This window comes from Callorhinus ursinus, unplaced genomic scaffold, assembly GCF_003265705.2.
Source record: "Callorhinus ursinus isolate GAN/ISIS: 27379988/994484 unplaced genomic scaffold, GSC_fseal_2.0 scaffold34, whole genome shotgun sequence".
Taxonomy (NCBI): Eukaryota; Metazoa; Chordata; class Mammalia; order Carnivora; family Otariidae; genus Callorhinus; species Callorhinus ursinus.
Genome location: NW_027397096.1, coordinates 5669492 through 5690411, shown reverse-complemented (window position 1 = coordinate 5690411; position 20920 = coordinate 5669492).

The window sequence follows — 20920 nt, the reverse complement described above, 5'->3', positions numbered from 1 at the left end:
GTTTCTCCATTCCTCTTAGGAGCTCAGCGTCACCCGGATGGTAAAGTCTGTCTTCATTGCCACTCTTGACTCTCACAGTCATGCAGCTGCTATACCCACCTGACAGAGGGGGAAAACTGAGGCTCAGAAAGGGAAAGTGACTAAACAGTTTCCCTCGGAAAACCTGGGGTGAAGTCCAGACTGGAGCCGTGCTGCTTATTGTTGGCTGATAATGACCTTGTATACTTGGCGTGTTAACACTGGCCTTCTATGTCTCTGCCAAAGGAATGAATCAGGAAGCATCCTTGGGCATTTGAGAGGTGGCACAGGTAGGAGCTTTCACCTCCCTGCGTTTCACAGACTGCGTGCAACTTCTTGGCCAGTGGGTGGGGGCACCTGCTCCCAGCTGGGACCAGCCGTGTCAGGTGTGTGGGAGGCCTGGAGTGTCTGGGGAAGGTTTGCCAAGGAGCAGCCAACTAGATCCTCAGGAGCCTCCTAGCCAGTACTGCAGATCTTTGCAGTGAAGTCTGACCTCAGCCATGGTCTCTGAGTGCCCTCTCTCCTGGCAACTCAACACCCCCATTTGTCTGTACCTTTCCTCAGGGGACCTTCTTCTGCCCTGTGATCATCTGTAGTTTCTCTGCACCCTTTCCCCACATTTTTTTCAAATGCCATGACCCCAAAGGGACCTTGTGCTCTGCCAACAACCATGGAGCCAGTGAAGCCATCCAATCCTGAGCCCATCGAAGAGCAAGACTTTTCTCTCAGGGATGGGTACACTGATCCCATGATGGTTAATAGGGAACCTACAGGGCTCAGGTTTGAATCCCAGCCCTGCCTCCCGGCTGTGGTACCTGGGATTTAACTACGGACCTCTTGGCATCTTCATTTTCTTCTCTTTTGCAAATGGGGCCAACCCCACCACCGTCTCCCACTGGAGGAAGCTGGGTTCTCCTGAAGAACTACCCTCACCTGCAGCCAACTGCTTTCTGCTACACCGGCAGAACTTCTAATGCTCTGGTGTTTAACGACGTGATACCCAATGTTGCTACTTAGAAAAAAGCGACATGACTACCGTCAGGCCCCTCCCTCTCTGAGCTTCAGTTTGCTCGTCTGTAAATGGGGATAGTCATCCTGGAAATGGCGGAGTTTTTGTAAGACCTGGAAATGCTGTGGCTGACTGACAGTTGTCCTCCCTCGCGCGACCCTGCTTCCTGGCGACCCATCCTGGCCAGTCGGAACCCTGCCCTGGAAACTACTGAGCTGAGTCCAGCCAGGAGGAGTCCTTTATTATGTGGGCAAAGCTGTAAAGGTGAGAGTCTGGAAGCTACGTGGGGCCATTTTCCTCCCCCACATGATAAGATGGGTCTGTGGTAAGAGTCAGGTCCGCAGACTAAGAGGCAGAGAGAGCTCCCCCGTGCATTGGGAGGCCTGGTTCCAGTCATACGTGAGGTGAGCTCTCCCCTGCTTTCTTACCCTTTGGACTTACCCTTTGGACTTATATAGGTTATTTTTTCTGGAAACTTTCCAGAACGATCTCGCCCTTTTGCCTTATTTAGTTCAAATTGTGGTTTTTGTCTCTGACTAATCAGGGTTGTGTTATCAACCCAGTTTTCAAGTGAGAAAACTGAGGCTCAGGGAAACTCAGGGAAACGGAGGCTTGCCCTAAGTCACTGAGTGAGTGAGTGCGGAGCTGGAGTTTAGACTCGGGACCTCCATAGCCCCAAGCCCATGTCCTTCCCTCTGTCCCACACGGTCTCCTGTAAGCCACAGCGCGCCCCCCGGAGAAGCACGCTCTTTCTTTCCCTAACAGCAGGAGCCTGTCAGGAAAACAGAAATCACGCAGAAGTTCGACAGAGGAAATTTACTTACTTATTTATTTTAAAGACTTTATTTATTTACTTATTTATTTATTTAGAGAGCGCGCGCGAGCGAGTTGGTGGTGGGGCAGAGGGGGAGGGGGAGAATCTCAAGCAGGCTCTCCCAGCTGAGCGCGGAGCCTGACGTGGGGTTTGATCCCACGACCCTGAGATCATGACCTGAGCTGAAATCAAGAGAGGGGCGCCTAACCAACTGAGCCGCCCAGACGCCCCAACAGAGGAAATTTAATATAAGGAGTTGGTTACACAGAACAGAAAAAGAAGCAAGGGAACCCTGAGGAAAAACCCAGAGAAAATAACTAGAGGAAGCAGCTCTCACCTCTAGGATGGGGGGCCAAAAAGGGAAGAAGACGGGGTAGCAGAATCTAGAGCTCTGAGGGGCCCCTGGAGCTCAGCCACTGAGGAGGGGTGCCTCCCAGTCCTGTAGGTGCTGCTGAGCAGGCACGGTAGGTCTGGTTCTGGGGTTTTGGGCCCAGAGTCCAGGTGTACGGCTCCGTCTAGGTCCACTGCATGAATGGAAGGAGGGAACAGGCTTCCCGTGGTCTAGGAGGCAGACTCTGGGGGCTGGAGGGACACCCTTGCCCTGTGCCAGTTACCTCCATGCGAATTCTGACCTGCTTTGTCCCAGGTCTTCTTCAGAGGCCTCGGTGAGCCTGGACGGTTGACAAGGTGACGTCTGTGACCCCAGGCCAGGGCGCAGGGTCAGGATTCACTGCGGCAACGGACACCTTCCTAACCTTTTTGGAGGCCACCTTTTCACAGATGCATCTGCTCACATGCAAGAACTGACTTCAAGCCTTGACGAGAGTGTGGTGCTCTGCTTCGGCCCCTCCCCGAGGCCCCATCCCTGCCGCCCTATCTCTGCCACCCACCCCTGCCCTGCTGCATCAGGCCCTGCCATCACTGGGTCAGACTCCAAGGCCTGGGAATCCTCTGGGGGCAGCAGCTCTTGAGCCCTGAGGCTACTTGAGGCTGTCACACACTCTCCCATCTCGCTTCCTCCTACCTGCTCAGTGGGTCTGAGGCAGAAGAAACAGGTTGAGATTTGGACATTAGTCATCCTTTGCTCTGACTGCAAGATACTGGCAAGCTGCTACTTCTCCTAAAATTTAAAACCCTTGCAACTTTATGGGTCCATTAGCCACGACCTCCCCATTCTTTATGTGACATATAATTTTTGTATATATCACACCTACATACACTACTAATCCTACAATTGACAGTTATAATTGTTGCTTTAAACCGTCACACGCACTTTAAAAAAGGCGGACATGGTCTTTTATATTTATCCATAATTGTGCCATTTCTCACATTCTTTGGTCCTTCCTGATAATCTGGATTTCTATTTGGTATAATGTCCCCTCCATCTGAAGAACCGCCTTTAGAATTTCTCTTGGGCAGGTCTACTGGTGAGGAATTTTCTTGGTTTTCATTTACCTGAACATGCCTTGGTTTCACTTTCAATTTTGAAAGATATTTTTCATGGATATAAAATTCTGAGTTGACAGGTTCCCCCCCCCCCCAGTACTTTAAAGATGTTGTCCCTTGTGTCACGGTGACTCAGTTAAGCATCTGCCTTCGGCTCAGGTCATGATCTCAGGGTCCTGGGATGGAGCCCCACTTCAGGCTCCCTGCTCAGTGGGGAGTCTGCTTCTCTCCCTCTGCCCCTGCCCCCACCTGTGCTCTCTCTTTCAAATAAAAATAAAGATGCTGTCCCACTGTTGTCTGGCCTCCATTCTTTCTGATGAGAAGCCAGTGATATTTATATTATATCATTCTTATTCTGTGTGAAATTATTTTTTCTCTGGTTGTTTTCAAAATTTTCTCTTTGTGTTTGGTTTTTGATAGTGTGATTATATGTCCAGGTGTGTACTGTGTACTTATTTCTGCTTGGGATTCTCAAAGAAGTTCGGATATATAAGTTTATGTCTTTCACCAAAATGGGGAAATTTCAGTCACTTAGTTCCTCACACCTTTTTTTTTTTTCGCTCCCCATGAGCCTGGCACAGTGCAGGTTTTCTGGCCTTTACGGGTGGGTAACCCCAGTTGTCAGTTCCTAATGGGATTCCCTGGCTTCTACCTTTAGGAGGAGACAAAGGAAAAGAAAGCCCATTCCTGGGCGGCGGAGCTAAATTGTGGCTTTCCCCAGGGACAGGCTAGGGGTTACACCAACCCAGGTCTGTGCTCAGCACGGCTGGCTTTTGTCATTTCTGGTTCCTCCCCACCCATCAGCGCTCCTGACTCGGAGACCCTCGGAGACCCTCGGAGAGACTCGGAGTCACGGAGCCAGGCTCCTCAGTGCTTCCCACCTGCCCAGTGAAGAGGGTTTCCAGGGCTCATCCTTGTGGCTGGAGAATCTCGGGCCATGCTCAGCCTGGCTGCCAGATGCCTGTGTCACAGCATCTGCCTTCTCCTGGGACTGCGCCCCTGGGCACGCCAGTTGTTATGCCTGGACACCTGTCCTTGCCCCATTCCTACCCAGATCCCTGCACCCCCAGGGTGAGACCTGCTTCCCTGGGTGCTCTCCTTTCCTGACTTCTGAGGAAGGACAGCCACCCAACATCACACGCTAACATTTGCTGTGTTTCTGCCTTTTCCTCCTGTGATATTGTGATTTATAACAAATATGTATTTGGTCTTTGTCTTCGTTTCTCGCACAGCGCTCCTAAAACACTTGGAATTTCCTAAGTGAAGATGGCGGTGAAGGTGTCTTTTGTTGTGTTAATTAGATGGCTTTTGGACCTAATCTAAGGATGGGGGCTGGTTGCCAGGAGAACCAATCATGTGATTAGAGGGTTGGAACTTTCAGTCCCACCTCCCTGACCTCCAGGGAAGGGAGAGGGGCTGGAGGTTGAATCAATTTCCAATGGTCAGTGATCTCCTCAGTCATGCCCATGTAATGAAACCTTCATGAAAACCCCAAAGGACAAGTTCAGAGTTCTGGGTTGGTGAGTACATGGAGATCTGGGGGAGAGTAGGGTGCACAGAGAGGGCATGGAAACCCCAAGACCTTTCCCAGATCTTGCTCTAGGCGTCTCTTCCACTGGGCTGTTTCTGAGTTATATCCCTGCATAATAAACTGGTAATCTAGTTAAGTAAATGTTTCTCAGAGTTCTGTGAGCTGCTCTAGCAAATTAAACTCGAGGAGGGGGTTGTTGGAATCAACGGTCTACAGGGGTGGGGTGGGTAGTGGTGTAAGACAGTCCTTTACCTGTGGAATCTGACTCCTATCTCCAGGTAGATAGTGAATTGAGTTGAATTGTAGGACACGTAGCTGGTGTTGGAGAGCTGCCTGATGGTGTGGGGAAACACTCCCCCCCAGCTCATCCCCCATACACACTGGAATCAGTACTAGAATTATCTCGCCTTCCTCTACGGTCCGTCTTCAGGCCAATGAACTAGATTCATAGGGTCCTCATCTGTAAGATGGGCAGGATGATAATAATGCCTCCTACACAGAGACAGTGGATTCAGAAGCACTAAGCCAATTGTCCTCAAACTGTGGTCCCCAGACCAGCAGCATCTGGTCGCCTGGATTAGAAATGAACGTTCTTGGCTCCACCTGAGTCAGAAACTCTAGGTGCCCTCCCCTGCCCCCCACAGTCCGTGTTTTAACGGGCCTTCCAGGTGATTCTGATGCAGGTTCCAGCTTGGGAAGCACTGCCCTAAACTACCTGCCCTGGGATGTGAGATGTGAATGGAGTCCGGTGTTCAGGGGACAGCCTCCCCCCCCCCGCCCCCCCGCCACCAAATCAGTGCCTGTTTCACACCAAAGGTCCTATGAACACTTATGCTTTTTTAGTTTCCAAAAGATCATCGGTTGCCTTTGTCCACCTGGGGTTCAGAAAACCCCAGGCTCCTACAGGTTGACTGGGGTAATGATTTGCGATGGTCGGTTTCCAAAGCCAGGTGAGACCTCCAGGAAACACTAACCCGTCCCAAGCAAAGCTTCTCAGGGGAAGGTCATAGCACCTTCGAAAAAATTCTCTTCACCTCTCCAATTTACAGAAACGAGGTCTCAGCCAAGAGTGTGTCACCCAAAGTCACACAGCAGAGCGCAAAGCTGGCCCCAGCCCCAGGCCTGATGGCTTCTAAGCCGGCATCCTTAGCACTACCCCAGGGCTTCTGGAATTTTCACATGCGCATAAATCCCTGCGGAGCTTGCTAACACGCAGATTCTGACTCAGTGGGTTCTGAGTTGGGGCCCCAGACGACAAGGATGCTGCTCCAAGACCATCCTTTGAGTTGTGGGGTGCTACCCCACACTGTTCACAACGCGTCCCTCCTCCCAGATTGATTGTTTGGCTAAACTGCCAGACTAGGAGAGCAAGCTCTTGCAGAAAAGGAAAGATCCCTTACTTGCGGTCAAGTCACTGAAAACAAAAGTCATGAGGAGAAAGTCGTGGAGTTGGTGAGGTTTGATGAGCTGCAGAATCCCCAAGTGCCAATTTTAGCCAGTGCTGCTAGAAAATCTGTTGATTCTGGGCCCCTTCCTGGGTTGGAATCCGCTGACAGCCCTCCCTAGCCCTGCTTCCAACCGCTCCCCCCCCCGCCCCCCACCAGCCCCACCGCTGGTCTCTGAGGCAGTCTCTGGGGCTCCGCACCTCAGGAAGCCCTCACCATGGCAACAGACGGTCCCTGCGCCAAACACACTCGTTACCCGAGCTGGAAAGAAAACAGCAAACTCTTCCTGACCTGACCTTTCCTGGGGGAACTCGGCCCGACTGGGAAAGTCTCCCCACCCCAAACCCCAAGCAGACAGCCCTGTGACTCTCCTGGAATCTTAGCGAGAGAAAGAATTATGAGGCTCCTGAGCTTGCTCGTGTTCCAGATAATGGGCCAGAGAGGGCACGGGGCTCCCCCAAAGCCACACAGCCAGTTTCTGGAGGGAGGGCCTGGGCCCTGGGCGGCTAGCACAGGCTCTGTTCCACTGAAGGAAGCTTCCTGAAGGGCAGGGGCCCTCTTCCTGCGTTACAGCACTAACCCCCAACGTGACTGTATCTGGAGGATGGGGTCTTTGGGAGGTAAATAAGGTTAAATAAAGTCATAAGTTTGAGGCCCTTAGCTGACAGGACTGGGGCCTTGTAAGAAGAGGGAGAGAGAGATCTCTCTCTATTTCTCTCCCTCTCATGTGAGGCCACGTTGAGAAGGCCACGGTCTACAGGCCAGGAAGAGAGCCCTCACCAGAACCCGACCATGCCGGCACCTTGGGCTTGGACTCGGACTCCTAGCCCCCAGACGTGAGGAAATACATGTGTGTTGCTTTAGTCACCCAGTCTGTGGTATGTTGCCATGGCCACCTGAGCTGGCTAAGCCCACCTTTGAGTCAGTCATATTCTCAGTGTCCCCAGAGGAACCTGGATGTCCTCACGTTGTGCTTCGAGAACTCTTATAAACAATACCTTCTCCCTGGACTGCTGGGAAGCGAATTGGCTTTCTCTGCGCTCCAGAATGCTCTGGTTGGTTGACTCTGTGTGTTAGGTTGGCCTGGGAGGTGAAAGTGGGTTGTGCTGGGTGTGGATGACAGCATGGCTCAGGGAGGGGTCTGAGGAGACAACAGGGAGAGGGTGAGAGACTCTGTCCTGCCTCCCCTCCAGCACCTGGGGCCGGCCCTCCTAACTGCCCCATTCCCACCGCCGCCTTCCACAGACCCAGTGCTCCAGCCTTGCTGAAAGCCTTATGGTGTCCCAAATGTGTCATGCTATTCATTCCCCCATAACTCCACACGTGCTGTCCACACTGCCTTCCTCCTTTGTTCCCCTGGCAAAAACCCAGCCCAGTGTTTGGGGCTCCTCCTCCTCCATGAAGCCTCCTTCACCAACACTCCTTGATTCCCATTCACTCATCCACTTGTAGAGAAGCAAACACACAACAACTCAATACATATGGATGCGCGCGCGCGCGCACGCACACACTAGGTTCTTGGTTGCAAACAACAGAAACCAACTCTGGCTAATTTAAACAGAAAAGGACTTTATTAAAAGGATATTGGGTTGCCTCCAGATGACCCAGAATTGGGAAGACGGGCTCCGGGCTCTGCAGCCACCAACAGAGCCGTGTGGCACCCTCCGCGCCAGGTGCGGGACGCTATGGGCACAGTGGCTTGCAAAGCCTTGCATAGCCAACCCGTTAGCGATGCCCCTGGCCACTGCAGTCTCTGCCGACAGGGATGCTTCGGATTGTTTCTCAGTCTTCTCCCTTCCCTGTAGCACTAGCTCCAGTTTAGACTCTGGGCCAGTGGATTCAGTCGGCAGAGCCTGGGTCACCTGTCATGCCCTGGCTCTGGAGTGGGAGGTGGGCTCCTTACTTCCCCAAGAGCCCTAAGGAGAGGGGGTGGCTTCCCCAAATTATAGAAGGGGATTCAGAAGTTGGGTGGCCAAAATCATAACAAATGCCTCCTAGATGTAGAATATGTATTTTGGGGGTTTGAAAATTCTCGCTATTCATGGTAGCTACATCCTATGAAGTAACTATACACACTGAGTTAACGAATACGAACTATTGCTACTCTGGGTAACTCAAGCTTAAGGGCCTGTAAGCCTCCGATGAGGACATTTTTGTTAAGAGATCAATACATACCAGTGTGTGTAAGACACCTTATTGAATATATGTCGTCGATTCGCTGACATTGAACTCACAGCCAGTAGCACCATAACTGGTGCTTGAATGAAGCTTATCTAACACACCTGCTTTCTCTGTAAGGCACATCCAGCCCTCTTATACTTAGCGCTAGACAGCACTTGAGCACCATACTTAGAGACCACTTTAAATAGTGAAATCACCCCAAAACACAAAAATGCTGAAAGCAGGTCACTAAATAGAGCATGCAAAGGACACCTGTTTACAGTGCAAGAATTGACAGAAGGCAGAGCATCTCCTCATTTAACTTCATCGGGGAGTGTGCCTGTGGGGGGTGCTCAAACTTTTTGCCTCTCTTGCCATATCCACGAGTAACTGATAGTGAGCATCGATTGGGGGGTTCTAAACAAATTTTAGCTAGTGGGCAAGTTTGAAAATATGGAATCTGTGAATGATGAGGACTGACTATATCATATATACATATATTATATAAATTATATATAAATACAATCTTTTTAATACATAGAATTTTTCCATATGTATTTCCTATACATCTTGTTGTGGTAAGGCTTCTCACCCACTGAGGATGTCCCTGTTTCAGGGGACAGTGGATATCAGCTAGAACGACAGTGCAACATCATCCAGTTAGATTTTTACTTGACCCCAGAGCAAGACAATAAGCTTAAAAGAAGACATTGTAGAGAGCACGTTTTTTCTCAGTTCCTCTGGCAGAGAGACTCTGGGGCTCACTGCTCTGGGGCAGAGGGCAGATATAATGCAGAGGAAGTAATAAGACTGAATATTACCCCTTCCGGTCCCAAGGGATTTTGTTAAGATGCAGGGTCCTTTCTTTGGGATAAGAACGAGCAAGGAGGTTTAGGGACCCTGAGAACATCAAGGTAGTGGCTGTGGGTCCAGCATTTAAGTCTGTAGGATGGAATATCTTTCACTGGTAAGTCTGAGCTGGCCTGGCTCCCTAGAGAGCTCCAAAGAAATGCACATCAGTTATAGAGAAAGAAGTGACATTTTCTTCACAGATCTGAGTGTGGTGTGAATACGTGTTCAATCCTGCTACCCATCAATCCCACAAACATTTAAATATTTGAGCACCTGCTGTGCGCCAAGTACTGTGCTAGATGCTGGAGATTAAACTGTCATGCAGTGAAATGGTGGAGGGGAGATGGGAATCTTGTTCTTAAAGGAAACTTATGCCCTGGCACAGCCGGAATGTGGTGGCTAAGTAGAGAAGGGAGATAAAACTCTTTGACCATTCACTCTGGGGACAGCCATGTATTGGTATTGGGGGTCTACAACAAGGTGCAGGACCATCTGCCTTGTAGGAGCTCATGGTTCTAGGAGCGCGGTGCAGATGAGACAGCACCCAGATAAGTATTTGAAAGTGTAGCGAGTCTGCAGACAACAGAGCATGGGATCGTGGGATGTCAGGGGACAAAGTGCCCACGAGCCACTGGGGATCAGGGAGGGTGTGGGTCAGACAGACTTCCTGGAAGAAGACATCTCGGGATGGCCTTTGGGGTTCAGTTCCTGGGGTGTAAGTGAGTGCTTAGGACAGCACATTAGGGTGAAGCCACAGCAGTTAAAGCTGTCCCAGTTTGGGGGAGCGCCTGGGTGGTTCCGCTGGTTAAGCGTCTGACTCGGTTTTGGCTCAGGTCGTTATCTCAGTGTCCTGAGATTGAGCCCCGTGTGGGGTTCGGTGCTCAGTGCAGAGTCTGCTTGTCTCTCTCCCTCTGCTCCACGTCCCCACCGTGTGTGTGTGTGTGTGTGTGTGTGTGTGTGTGTGTGTGTGTGTGTGCGCGCGCGCGCGCGCACTCTTGCTCATAAATAGAATATTAAAAAAAAAAAACAACCATCCTGGTTTTGGGTGCAGCCTCTCTCGCAGAGGGCGGGAGGCAGAGATACTTCTGGTTTTAAATCCCCTTTGGAGGGAGTGTCTTCTTTCTGGGGAGTCCCCACCCATGGCCTCTGGGCAAGAAGGAACTCAGATTGGCAGGACCTTTGGGCCACCAGTTCAGCAGGGCTAGTCTGTTTTCCAGCGTGTGTTACCCAATCGGCTTAGGGATTTGTTCCTAATTAAGTGAATTGGAAAAAAAAAATCCTTTTTCCAGGCGGTAGAGGTATGGACCCTCCCCTACCAATGACATTGGCTCCCATGAGGCCCGAGGTCTCCAACCTGGCTTGCCAGGGGCCTGCGCTGTGGACCAAAGCAATCCGTTTGTTTGCACAGCACCCTGTCCTGACTACAAGCCTTGCTGGGCAAGGGACGAGGTGGGGGGAAGGTGAAGTGTCCAAGGCAGATTCTTTCTGTGCCAAGGGGTCTCCTCTCCTCAGGAACAGAAAACACACAAAAAAGGGAGAAAAATGCCCAAAATGACAAAGTGAAAGAAAAAAGAAAAAAAAGCACCCGAATTTGTGCACAGCTGAGGAAAAAAGCCTCATGTCAAGGGAAATTCGATTATTGAATACATGTGTAATTGCAAACTCCCTGAGAGTCCCTGGAAGCCAGTGAGCTGTCTCCCCAGAGGGACTAGGAATGGATTGGAAGGCATTGCTCACCTCCTGGACCATCCTGTTAGGGTTCTGGGCCAGAGGGGCGCGGTACACAGAGCGGGGAGGGTGTGCTGGCTGGGGAGCTGGCAAAAATATTTCCAGCCATTAGCTCATTTGATGGTCACAACAGCTCCTGGGAGGTAGGAAGTTCAGCAATAGTTACTCTGTTTATTTGGTAAGTAAATGGAGGCTGGAAGAGGTGAAATGACCCACCTGGAGTCCCGTGGCTGGAAAATCCTACCCCCGGGGACTTGTGAGCCAGGGTTTCCCAATGCACCTGCTGGCTGTTGGTAGGAAGAGAGAGGAGTGAACACGGAGATGCGGTACCCCTGGGTCTCTGGATGTACTACGTGATTTCAGCGGGACAGAGGGGATTGCTGTTTACAGCTGAGGAAACCAGCTCAGAGGGGTGACGCATCATGGCCTAGAGGCCTGTGCTGAGGGCATTCCTAGAAGCTGGCCTGCCCCTAAGGGGGCCACGGCGGTGGACCTGCCCATCAGCCCTCTCTGGGCAGAGCCAAGGAGCACGTGGGCCAGGAGGCAGGGGAGGGCAGGCTCTCTGGGCCTGGAGTCAGGCCTGTCTGACTGCAAGTGTCCTGTCACTCTGGCCTGAAGTTTCTGTGGTGTCACCCTGGGTTGTGGCACCCTCTTCCTCACACCTTGACCTGCCACGGCGCTCTGCTAGCCAAGTCCTGCTGAGCTGAGCTCCAGACTTATGAGGTGGCGGCTGTCTGTTTGTCCCAGGCCGCCGCCAGGCTGGGCCTGTCTCCTCAGCCTGGCGGCGGCCTGGGGCAAACCCATGGGCACCATACTATGAGTGCGCCCTAATCACATAGCTGCCCCAGAGGTGATTTTTATTTTTTTAACTAAAAAGAAAAGTCCGTGAATATAGCAAAGTCATACTGAGCCCCTGTTGGACACCTGGCTTTGGTCTTTGCCTTCAAGGAGTTAAGCGTCTCCCAACTGGAGTGCTCGCTTAGGGGACACTTTGAAATGCCTGGGGCATCCGGGTTGTCCCAGTGACTGGGGGCTCTAAGGGGCTGGGGCCAGGGATGTTCAATATCCCATAGCACCTAGGACAGTCCTTCGCATCAAGGACAAAGCCTACCTTAACTGCCAACAGCGTTCTGGCTGAGAAACCCTGGTGGGAGAGGGATCTGAGCCTCCAGATCTTCATCAGGGAGGTTTGGCATTTCCCACCGTTTTGCCGATCTGGACCCTGAGGCTCGGGGAGGTCAAGTCACTATACGGGAATCTGGTCACACCAGACTGCAGAGTCTACCCTTTCCATGGCCTTCAAGGCTGCCTCTCCCAAGCCTCGGGGTAAAATGGGACAATGACTGTACTGATTTCTTCAGGAGGCAAACACAGCCAGCGGCCTTGAAAAACTTGGGAAGACTCTGGGATGACTGTCTGGGAGGGGCAGGACCTGCTGGGTGTCGCTGTGGGCAAGAGTAGAGGGAAGGAGGGAAGATGGGAAATAGAGCTCTTTCCACATTGTGTTTCTTAACGGAGCAGCTCCCAGAGTCTTGACAGAGGCTCGCTTGGAGTCCCAGTGGCCCACCCACCCCGTGATTAACCCATCTCTGAAAAAGAGGAAGGATCAGAATTCCTTCCTAGCTGACCCCTCCCCTAGGCCTTGGCCAGTCACAGCCTGCTAGTCCTGGTTCCAGGATGTCAGGTGATCAGGAGGGTGTGCAAGGAAGAGGGGGGGGGGGGGAGGGCATTCCCATCTCACCCCCACCCCCCCGCAGCCCCCCCCCCGCCCCCCGGTCCGCTGAGCTGCCCTGTCCTGGGAGGATGCTCTTTGGTATCTTTCAGACATTGGTTCCTCCCTGGGTGTCCTGGCTAAGTGTGAACAGTCTGTGAAAGTTCTCAGGTTTAAGACCTCGAACCTAATCATTTGTCCTTGCTTTCCAGAAATGGATCATCTAGGGTAGGAAACACATTTTTAAACAAATAATAATAATGGAAAGCAAAAATGCAGTAATGATGCAAAATAGGATTTGGAGAGATGTCTGGGTTATTGGGCAGGACCTATGTACTATCTCAGGTTCTGGTAATTGTTTTAATGATTGAGCTACTGAGAGGTGACACTTGGGGAAAAAAATCTTAGTTTTTCTATAAATCTTTAAACAAACATTGGGTCAACATTTTAGAAGCAGTTCTTTTCACTTGCTGATATATCTCTGTCTGCATCATGACAGTACATTTTGATTTACACCACCATTTTGAATGGCTGGAGGTGCTCCACTATATGGACATGTGAGAATTTATTTTATAGACCTCCTGTTGTTAGATGCTTCAGTTTCTGTTTTGTGATTATGGCTCAGAAAAATTTATATTCTTACATAGAGAAACCTATCAATATGCTTCTTTGCATTTACTTTCTCCGATACCAAGCTTAGAAAGCCATTCCCTATCCAGGGATGTGTTAAGTTCACAAATATTTATAAAGTGCCAACAAGGTTCCAGGTTCTATTCTATTCTATTCTATTCGTTGATCTAACAATGAACAAAACAGATAAAATTCCCAGTTCTCCTGGAGCTTATAGTTGTGTGTGGAGGGGAGGGGGGACGGTAATAAACAGTAAACCTAATAAGTGAATGATGTGTTAGAAAGTGGTGAATGATAATGAAAAAAAAAAAATAGAGCACCGTAAGGAGGGTGGGCAGTGCTGGGACAGAGAGATGGCAGGGGGGTGGGAGTGGGGGGTCAGGGAAGCATGTCTTTTAGGCTTTTTAAACCAGGGTGTGGGACGCCTGGATGGCTTAGTCGTTAAGCGTCTGCCTTCGGCTCAGGTCATGATCCTGGGGTCCTGGGACCGAACCCCGCTTCAGGCTCCCTGCTCAGCGGGAAGCCTGCTTCTCCCTCTGCCTGCCGCTCCCCCTCCTTGTGCTCTCTCTCTTGACAAATAAAATCTTTAAAAAAATAAATAAAGCAGGGTTTAAGCCAAAAGGTACACATAGAATGGGCCTTATCACCACTGGGTACATTGTCTCTTATTTAGTACAACAGTCTGGCCTTCTTCCATTACCAGAATGGGTCATGGTTTTGGTTTCTTTGGTTGTGTTCTGGAAGTGGTTGGCCAGTGTTGAAGCCACACTGTGAGAATATTTTTGTCTTTAAAGTAGGGATCATGGGGGGATGGGTAAAATAGGGGAAGAGGGAGGTACGGGCTGCCAGTTACGGGATGAATCGGTCATGGGGATGAAAGGCACAGCGTGGGGAATATAGTCAGTGGTGCTCTAACAGCCTTGTGTGGTGACAGGCGGGAGCCACGCTTGGGAGCATAGCACAATGTGTAGAGTTGTGGAATCACTATGTTGTGCACCTGACAGGAATGTAACGTTGTGTGTCAACTATCCTTCAATTAAAAAAAAAATTTTTTTTTTGAATGTAGGCATCACACTCAGCTCAATAAGATGGCGGCTCCATGCCAATCACTCAGGGTCTGAGAGCAGCCGAGGGGGGCAGACGGTTGTCCCCAATCTTCCCACCCCTGGCCCCACGGTCCCAATGGTTCACTGAGTGGAAGAGGGATCCAAAGCACCTTGCGCTACTTAAAATGGTCTCCATACCTTTTTCTTCTTCTAGATCTCTATTCATGTTTCACATTTAACTCAACCTGTTAGGAACTCATTTTGGAATATGACGCCATGGCAAGGTCCTAACTTAACTTTTCCCCCCCCAAATTTTAACAAAATTGAAAGTTTTTTTTCTCTCCCTATTGATCTGAAGCATCACGTTATTTGTGTTCTAAATTGAATACTTAAGGGCACGCCACCAAATACCAGCTCCAAAGGATGACCCTAGATCCTTTATCACTGGGCGTGACACTCATTTCTGAATCTCTGCTCTTTGCAGATGTCTGGCCGCCCTTCACTTCCTATGATTTTACCATTAGGCAGTCTCACTTTTTCTGTTTGCCTACAAAGATACTCTGACTGACTTGCAAACTCTTTGCTGAACTTGTAATACTATTGGACTGTATTTATAATAATAAAAACAATGTGTAATATTTCCTGGGTGCTTTTTCCACACCAGGCTCTAAGTCCTCTATATTGAACTTAATTTAAATCTCAACACAAGTCTCTGAAATAATATTTTACAGTTAGGGAAACTGAGGCCAGAAGGGCCCGTAGCTCACTCGAGGTCCCACAAGGAGACACTGAGTCTGGATTTGAACCTCAGCAGTCTGTGCTGTTAATCCACAAGGTGTGGCTTTGCTAGAGGAGTGAGCGAAGTCTGGGGGAATAGGGAGACCAAATGGTCCTATCTAGAAAATGCTCATACCCATACATTTGCCATACTTGGAAATGCTTTTTACCTCCAGTATCTTTACTAGACCTTGACTTAAAAAGTCAGCAATAAAGTTTATTGGCCTCTCCAGCCAGAAGGGCTCTGTGAAAGCAGAAGCTTCCTGGCATGCCAGCCAGAGGACAACCAGGGGTGAACTTGCTCGCGCTAATTTACACACAAAGTGCGTCATCAGTAGCTCTGGGGGAAATACCAGGGCCACCTTGGCTGTGAGCGCATTTCGTTGGCTACTGTCCTTGACGTGATCCACTTCTCCGGGTACTGGTCTATCAGCCTTCTCACCTCTGCACCAGATTCATCCTGAACACCCTTGCCTGTCCAGAGTGCAGCTGCAAATATCACCGAGAGCTCCCCTCTCTGCCTCGCGTTGCGTCACCACCTCACACCTGCTTTTTCTTTCTTGCTTCCCAGTCTGTATACTTTCCGTTTCCTTCTCTTGTCTGATTGCATGAGCAAGGCTTCCTGGACAGTGTTGCTAAGGAGCAGGGAGAGGGGACAGCCTCGCCTTGTCCCCGATCTTAGAGGGAAAGCTTAGAGTTTCTCACTATTCCGTATGATGTTGGGCTTTTGTAGGCATTCTTTATCAGGTTGAGGAAGTGCCCCTCCATTTCTAGTGTACAGACAGTTTTTATCTTGATGGGTGTTGGATATTGTCACAACTTTTTTTTTTTTTTTGAGATTTTATTTATTTATTTGAGAGAGAGAGCAGGGGGAGGGCAGAAGGAGAAGGAGAGAGAATCCCAAGCAGATTCTGCGCTGAGCACAGAGCCTGCTGCAGTGATCAGTGATACTCCAGGTCTGGCTGCCCCCTCAGCCTGGATCCCAGAAGAATAGAGGGCAGGGCAGAGGGTCCTGCTGATATGCCATGGACTTGCGGCATGGATGAGAAATGAGCCTTGTTGCTGAAGCTGCTGAGATTTGGGGTTATCTTCTTACTGCAGCACAACCTAGCCTGTCCTCGCTGATACTGTGTCTTCCCAGACAAATTTTAGGACCCCAGATGAGGGTGACTTCCCATTTACATCATTCTTCTAGAGAATTCTGAGCCATATCAAATTTGTAAAAATCCCAGTCTGCACCCTGCATGAACCATGTCTGACATGTTCAATCTGATGCCGTAAATGTATGAAATGAAACCATCTGGTGGGACTTGTTCTTGCCGATGCACTGGAGGCCTTGAGTGAACACCGCTGCCTTCAGAAAGGTCTACAAACAACCCGTTATACCTTGCTCTGGATGTTGGGCAGGAACGTGTATTAACTAGACAGACCCTCCGTGGATGAAACCAGGATTGTGTTTCTTTGTCGTCTGTCCTCTGCCTCCTCTCCAGTCCTCTGATTACTCACAAGCTATGTTGACTAGTCTGTGATCACAACTGCAAGTTTGGGGTTTCTGCCTTCATCTCGGGCTTTAACTCCCATCTTTGTAATGTCTGTTCTTTCTTTTCCAATTTGAAGATTATTTTCCTGGATGAAGACAGAAGCAAAATAAAAATCGAGTGGTTCTGCTTTCTCTCCATCATCTGTTTACATGACATCAAAGTCCCTGAGCCCTGGCCTCCCCTTAGCTTTCTTTTTTTTTTTTTGTTTCTCTGAGATGACCTTAAAAAAAAAAATCCCTTTGTGTGTTCTTTAGCACATTTCCCAAGTGTCAGCTCATTCTGGATTAATTTATCTTTACTTGTTCCCGAATATTCACTTAGAAGTTACTTTATTAAATTAAAATAATGCTAAAATAACAACAGATATCCAAGATTGAAATGGCTCATAATTATGTAACCTAATCAAACCAAGGATTTTCCCATGTTTTCTAATTCTTTATGCGTATTTTAAAATATCGCCAGCAATATTATCTACAACAAACATTTAAAATTTTCTGAAATGTAACATAGATATATAAAGTGGAAAAAACAAACATCTGTATCTCAGTGGACTGTCCTAGAGCAAACGCCAGTATACCTCAGGTCAAGAAAAGAGATAGATCATTCTAGCACCTCAGAAGCCTGCCTCATACCTCCTCCTGGATTACTACCTTTCCCTCTCCATGTAATTAATACAACCTTGATATTAACCTCTTCTTTGCTTCTCTTTATGGCTTTGCCTGCTACCCAGTGACCTTGAGCTCTAGTTCAGTTGCGCCTGTTTTATTGTTTTATTTTTTTTTTAAGATTTTTATTTTTATTTATTTGGGAGAGAGAGAAGGAGAGCACAAGCAGGGGCAGTGGCAGGCAGAGGCGGAGGGAGAAGCAGGCTTCCCGCTGAGCAGGGAGCCCGATGTGGGACTCGATCCCAGGGCCCCCGGGATCACGACCTAGAGCCGAAGGCAGACGCTTAACCGACTGAGCCACCCAGTCTCCCCACAGTTGTGCCTATTTTATGAACCTCATATAAATGGAACTATAAGCATGTGCCTCTTTGTGCTGGCTTATTTTATTCAATATTACATTTGTGGGATTCATCCATGGTGTAGTGTGTGGCTGTAGTTCATTCATTGTCTAAACATACCAAATATATTTCTCTGTTTCATGTTTGATGGTTGTTTGGATTGCTTCTAATTTTTGGCTTTTGTGAGTGGTGCCACTCATGAACATTCTAATTGTGTTTCTTGGTGCACACGTACACACATTTCTATTGGGTATATACCTAGGGATGAACTTGGGTTGCGTGCTATGTGGGTGTGCTGCTTTGGTAGATAATGCCAAACGGTTTTCCAAAGTGATCATATCAATTTGCACTCCCATCAGCAATGTGTAAGTGGTCATTGCTCTAAATCCTTGTTAACACTTGCTATTACCACTGCTTAATTTTAGCCATTCTTGTGGGTGCTTAGTGGGATTGCGTTATATTTTATTTTGTGTTTCCCTGATTAATAATCACGTTGAGCACCTTTTCAATTGTTTATTAGCCATCAGAGATCTCTTTTGTAAAGTGCTTTTTCAAATCCTTGGCCCAGTTTTCTTTTCGGTTTTTGCCTCTCTTAAGGATTTGAAAGAATTTAAAAAATATATTAAAACTCTGAGTTTTTTGTAGTTATTTGTGTTGCAAATATCTTCTCTCACCTTGTGGCTGTCCTTTCATTCTCTGAACGTCTTCTGATGACCAAAAGTTCTTAATTTTAATATAGTTAAATTTAGCGATTGTTTCCTTCATGACTGTTCTTGAAGAACTTTACCTCCGTTATGTAGAAGGATTCCTTCCTTCTTTCCTTCCTTTTGCCTTTCATATGCATCTCATGTTTTTTACTTCCTTTGGAATTATACAGTAGGTATTCTTGCTTCAAAAGAACGTATAATTATGTTGTCCAACACCATTTATTAAAGACTGCCATTTCCCTACTGCTCTGCAGAACTGCCTTTGTCATAAATTTCATGTATATATATACATCTGGGTTTGCTTCTGAGCTTTTTATTCGGTTCCATTGATGAATTTGTCCTTATACCACACTATTAAATGCTGTATGTTTTATAATAATTCTTGATGTTAGATAGGAAAAGTCCTCCCATCTTGTTCTTCTCATTCAAGAATGACATGGCTATTCTGAATATTTTGTACTTTTATATGCAGCTTTGAATCAGCTTATGAAGCTCTGCAAAAAAAAGTGGGGATTTTGGTTGCGATTACATTGAATTTACAGAATAATTTGGGTACAGTAGACATCTTTACAATATTGAGTCTTCCAATTCATGAACATAGTATAGTCCTTTATTTTGATCTAAGCTATTTCTTATCCTGTTCAGAGGTTTACTTTGTAACATATTTTACTAGATTTATTCTTAGGTTTATTTTTATGCTATTGAAAAACGGTATTTTATTTCATTGTATTTGGCTTTTTTTTCCTGACATATAGACAAATCTAGTGTATTGACCTTGTTTCTGATGCATTACTAAATTTATTCATTAATTCTCAAAATGTAACTCTTTTAGATTTTCTACACATCATATATTACATGCAAATCATGACTGTTGTATTTCTTACTTTTCAATCCTTTCTGATCTTACTGCACTAGACTAATACAGTGATAACATTGGTGATAACAAACATCCTTGTTTTGTTCTTGATTTCAAAGGGGAATGTTTCATCATTTCACCATTATGTATGAAGATTATGATAGGTCTTTTTCAAGATGCATTTCTCATGTTTAGGAAGTTCCCTTCCATTCTTAGTTTGCTAAGAATCATGAATGGATGTTAAATTTCATCAAAATATTTTTTGTACCTATTAAGATCATGTTTATCCTTTATCCTGTCAATGTAATAAATTGCACTGATTGATTTTCAAATGTTGATCCAAGTTTGCATTTGTAGAATGAACCCAACCTGATCTACTCATAAATAAGTTGGGAAATATTTTGTTTAGAAGTTTTACATTTATGTTCATGCATGAGACTGGCCTGTGGCTTTTTTTTTTTTTTTCTTTTTTTCCCTTTCTAAATGTTCTGGCTCAGTTTTGTTGTCAAAGTCTTACTGGCTTCACAAAATAATAGACTCTTTTTTTTTTTTTTTTAAAGATTTTATTTATTCATTTGACAGAGACAGAGACAGCGAGAGCAGGAACACAAGCAGGGGAGTGGGAGAGGGAGAAGCAGGCTTCCCGCTGAGCAGGGAGCCTGATGTGGGGCTCGATCCCAGGACCCTGGGATCATGACCTGAGCCGAAGGCAGACGCCCAACCACTGAGCCACCCAGGCACCCCATGGCTTCACAAAATAAGTAGTGGATTGATATATCTTATTCCCTAGAAGAGTTTGCAAGATTGGAATTATTTCTTCCTTAGGTGTTTGGCAGAATTTGCCAGTAAAACTCTCTAGAACTGTAGTTTTCTTTGTGGGAATATTTTAAATTATCGATTGACTATGTCTTATGAATATTCAGTTTTTGTGTTTTCTTATGTCATTTTTCTGTAAGTCACATTTTACAAGAAATTTGTCTATTTCATCTGATGTTTAAAATGTTTTGGCATATAGTTCTTCACAATATTTTCTTCTTGTCTTTTCAGGATCTGTGGAATCTATGGTGAGATTCTTGTTTTCACGGCTGACATTCATTATGTGTGTCTTTCTCTCTCTCCCATCAGTCTTGCTTGGGGGTTACCAGTTGCATTCAATCTTCCAGACGCAACCATTCATCTTGTTCAATACTCTTTAGTGTGTGTTCGTTTCCTAAGTTTCATTTAATTTCTGAATATTTTCTTCCTTCTTTTTTCTTTGAGTTTAACTTGTTATTCTTTGGTTAACATTTTGAGGTGAAAGCTTAAACTTTAGGCTTTTCAGTCTTTCTTCTTTTCTAATATATGTCGTGAGAGTTCTGTAAGCACATCTTTAGGTATATCCCACAACTTTCGATACATAGTACTTTGCATTATTCAGTTCAAAATATTTTAAAATTTCTGTTATGATTTATTTTCTAATTCATGGGTTATTTAGAAGTATATTTCTTAATTTCCAAATGTATTAGGGTTTTTCTGGTTATCGCTTTATGCTGATTTTGTGTAACTGTATTATGATCATAGAATAAGTATCTCCGTATATAATTTTCAGTTTTTCAAAGGTTTTAAAATTTGCTTTCTGGCAAATTTGTAAACATTTGTAAATGTTT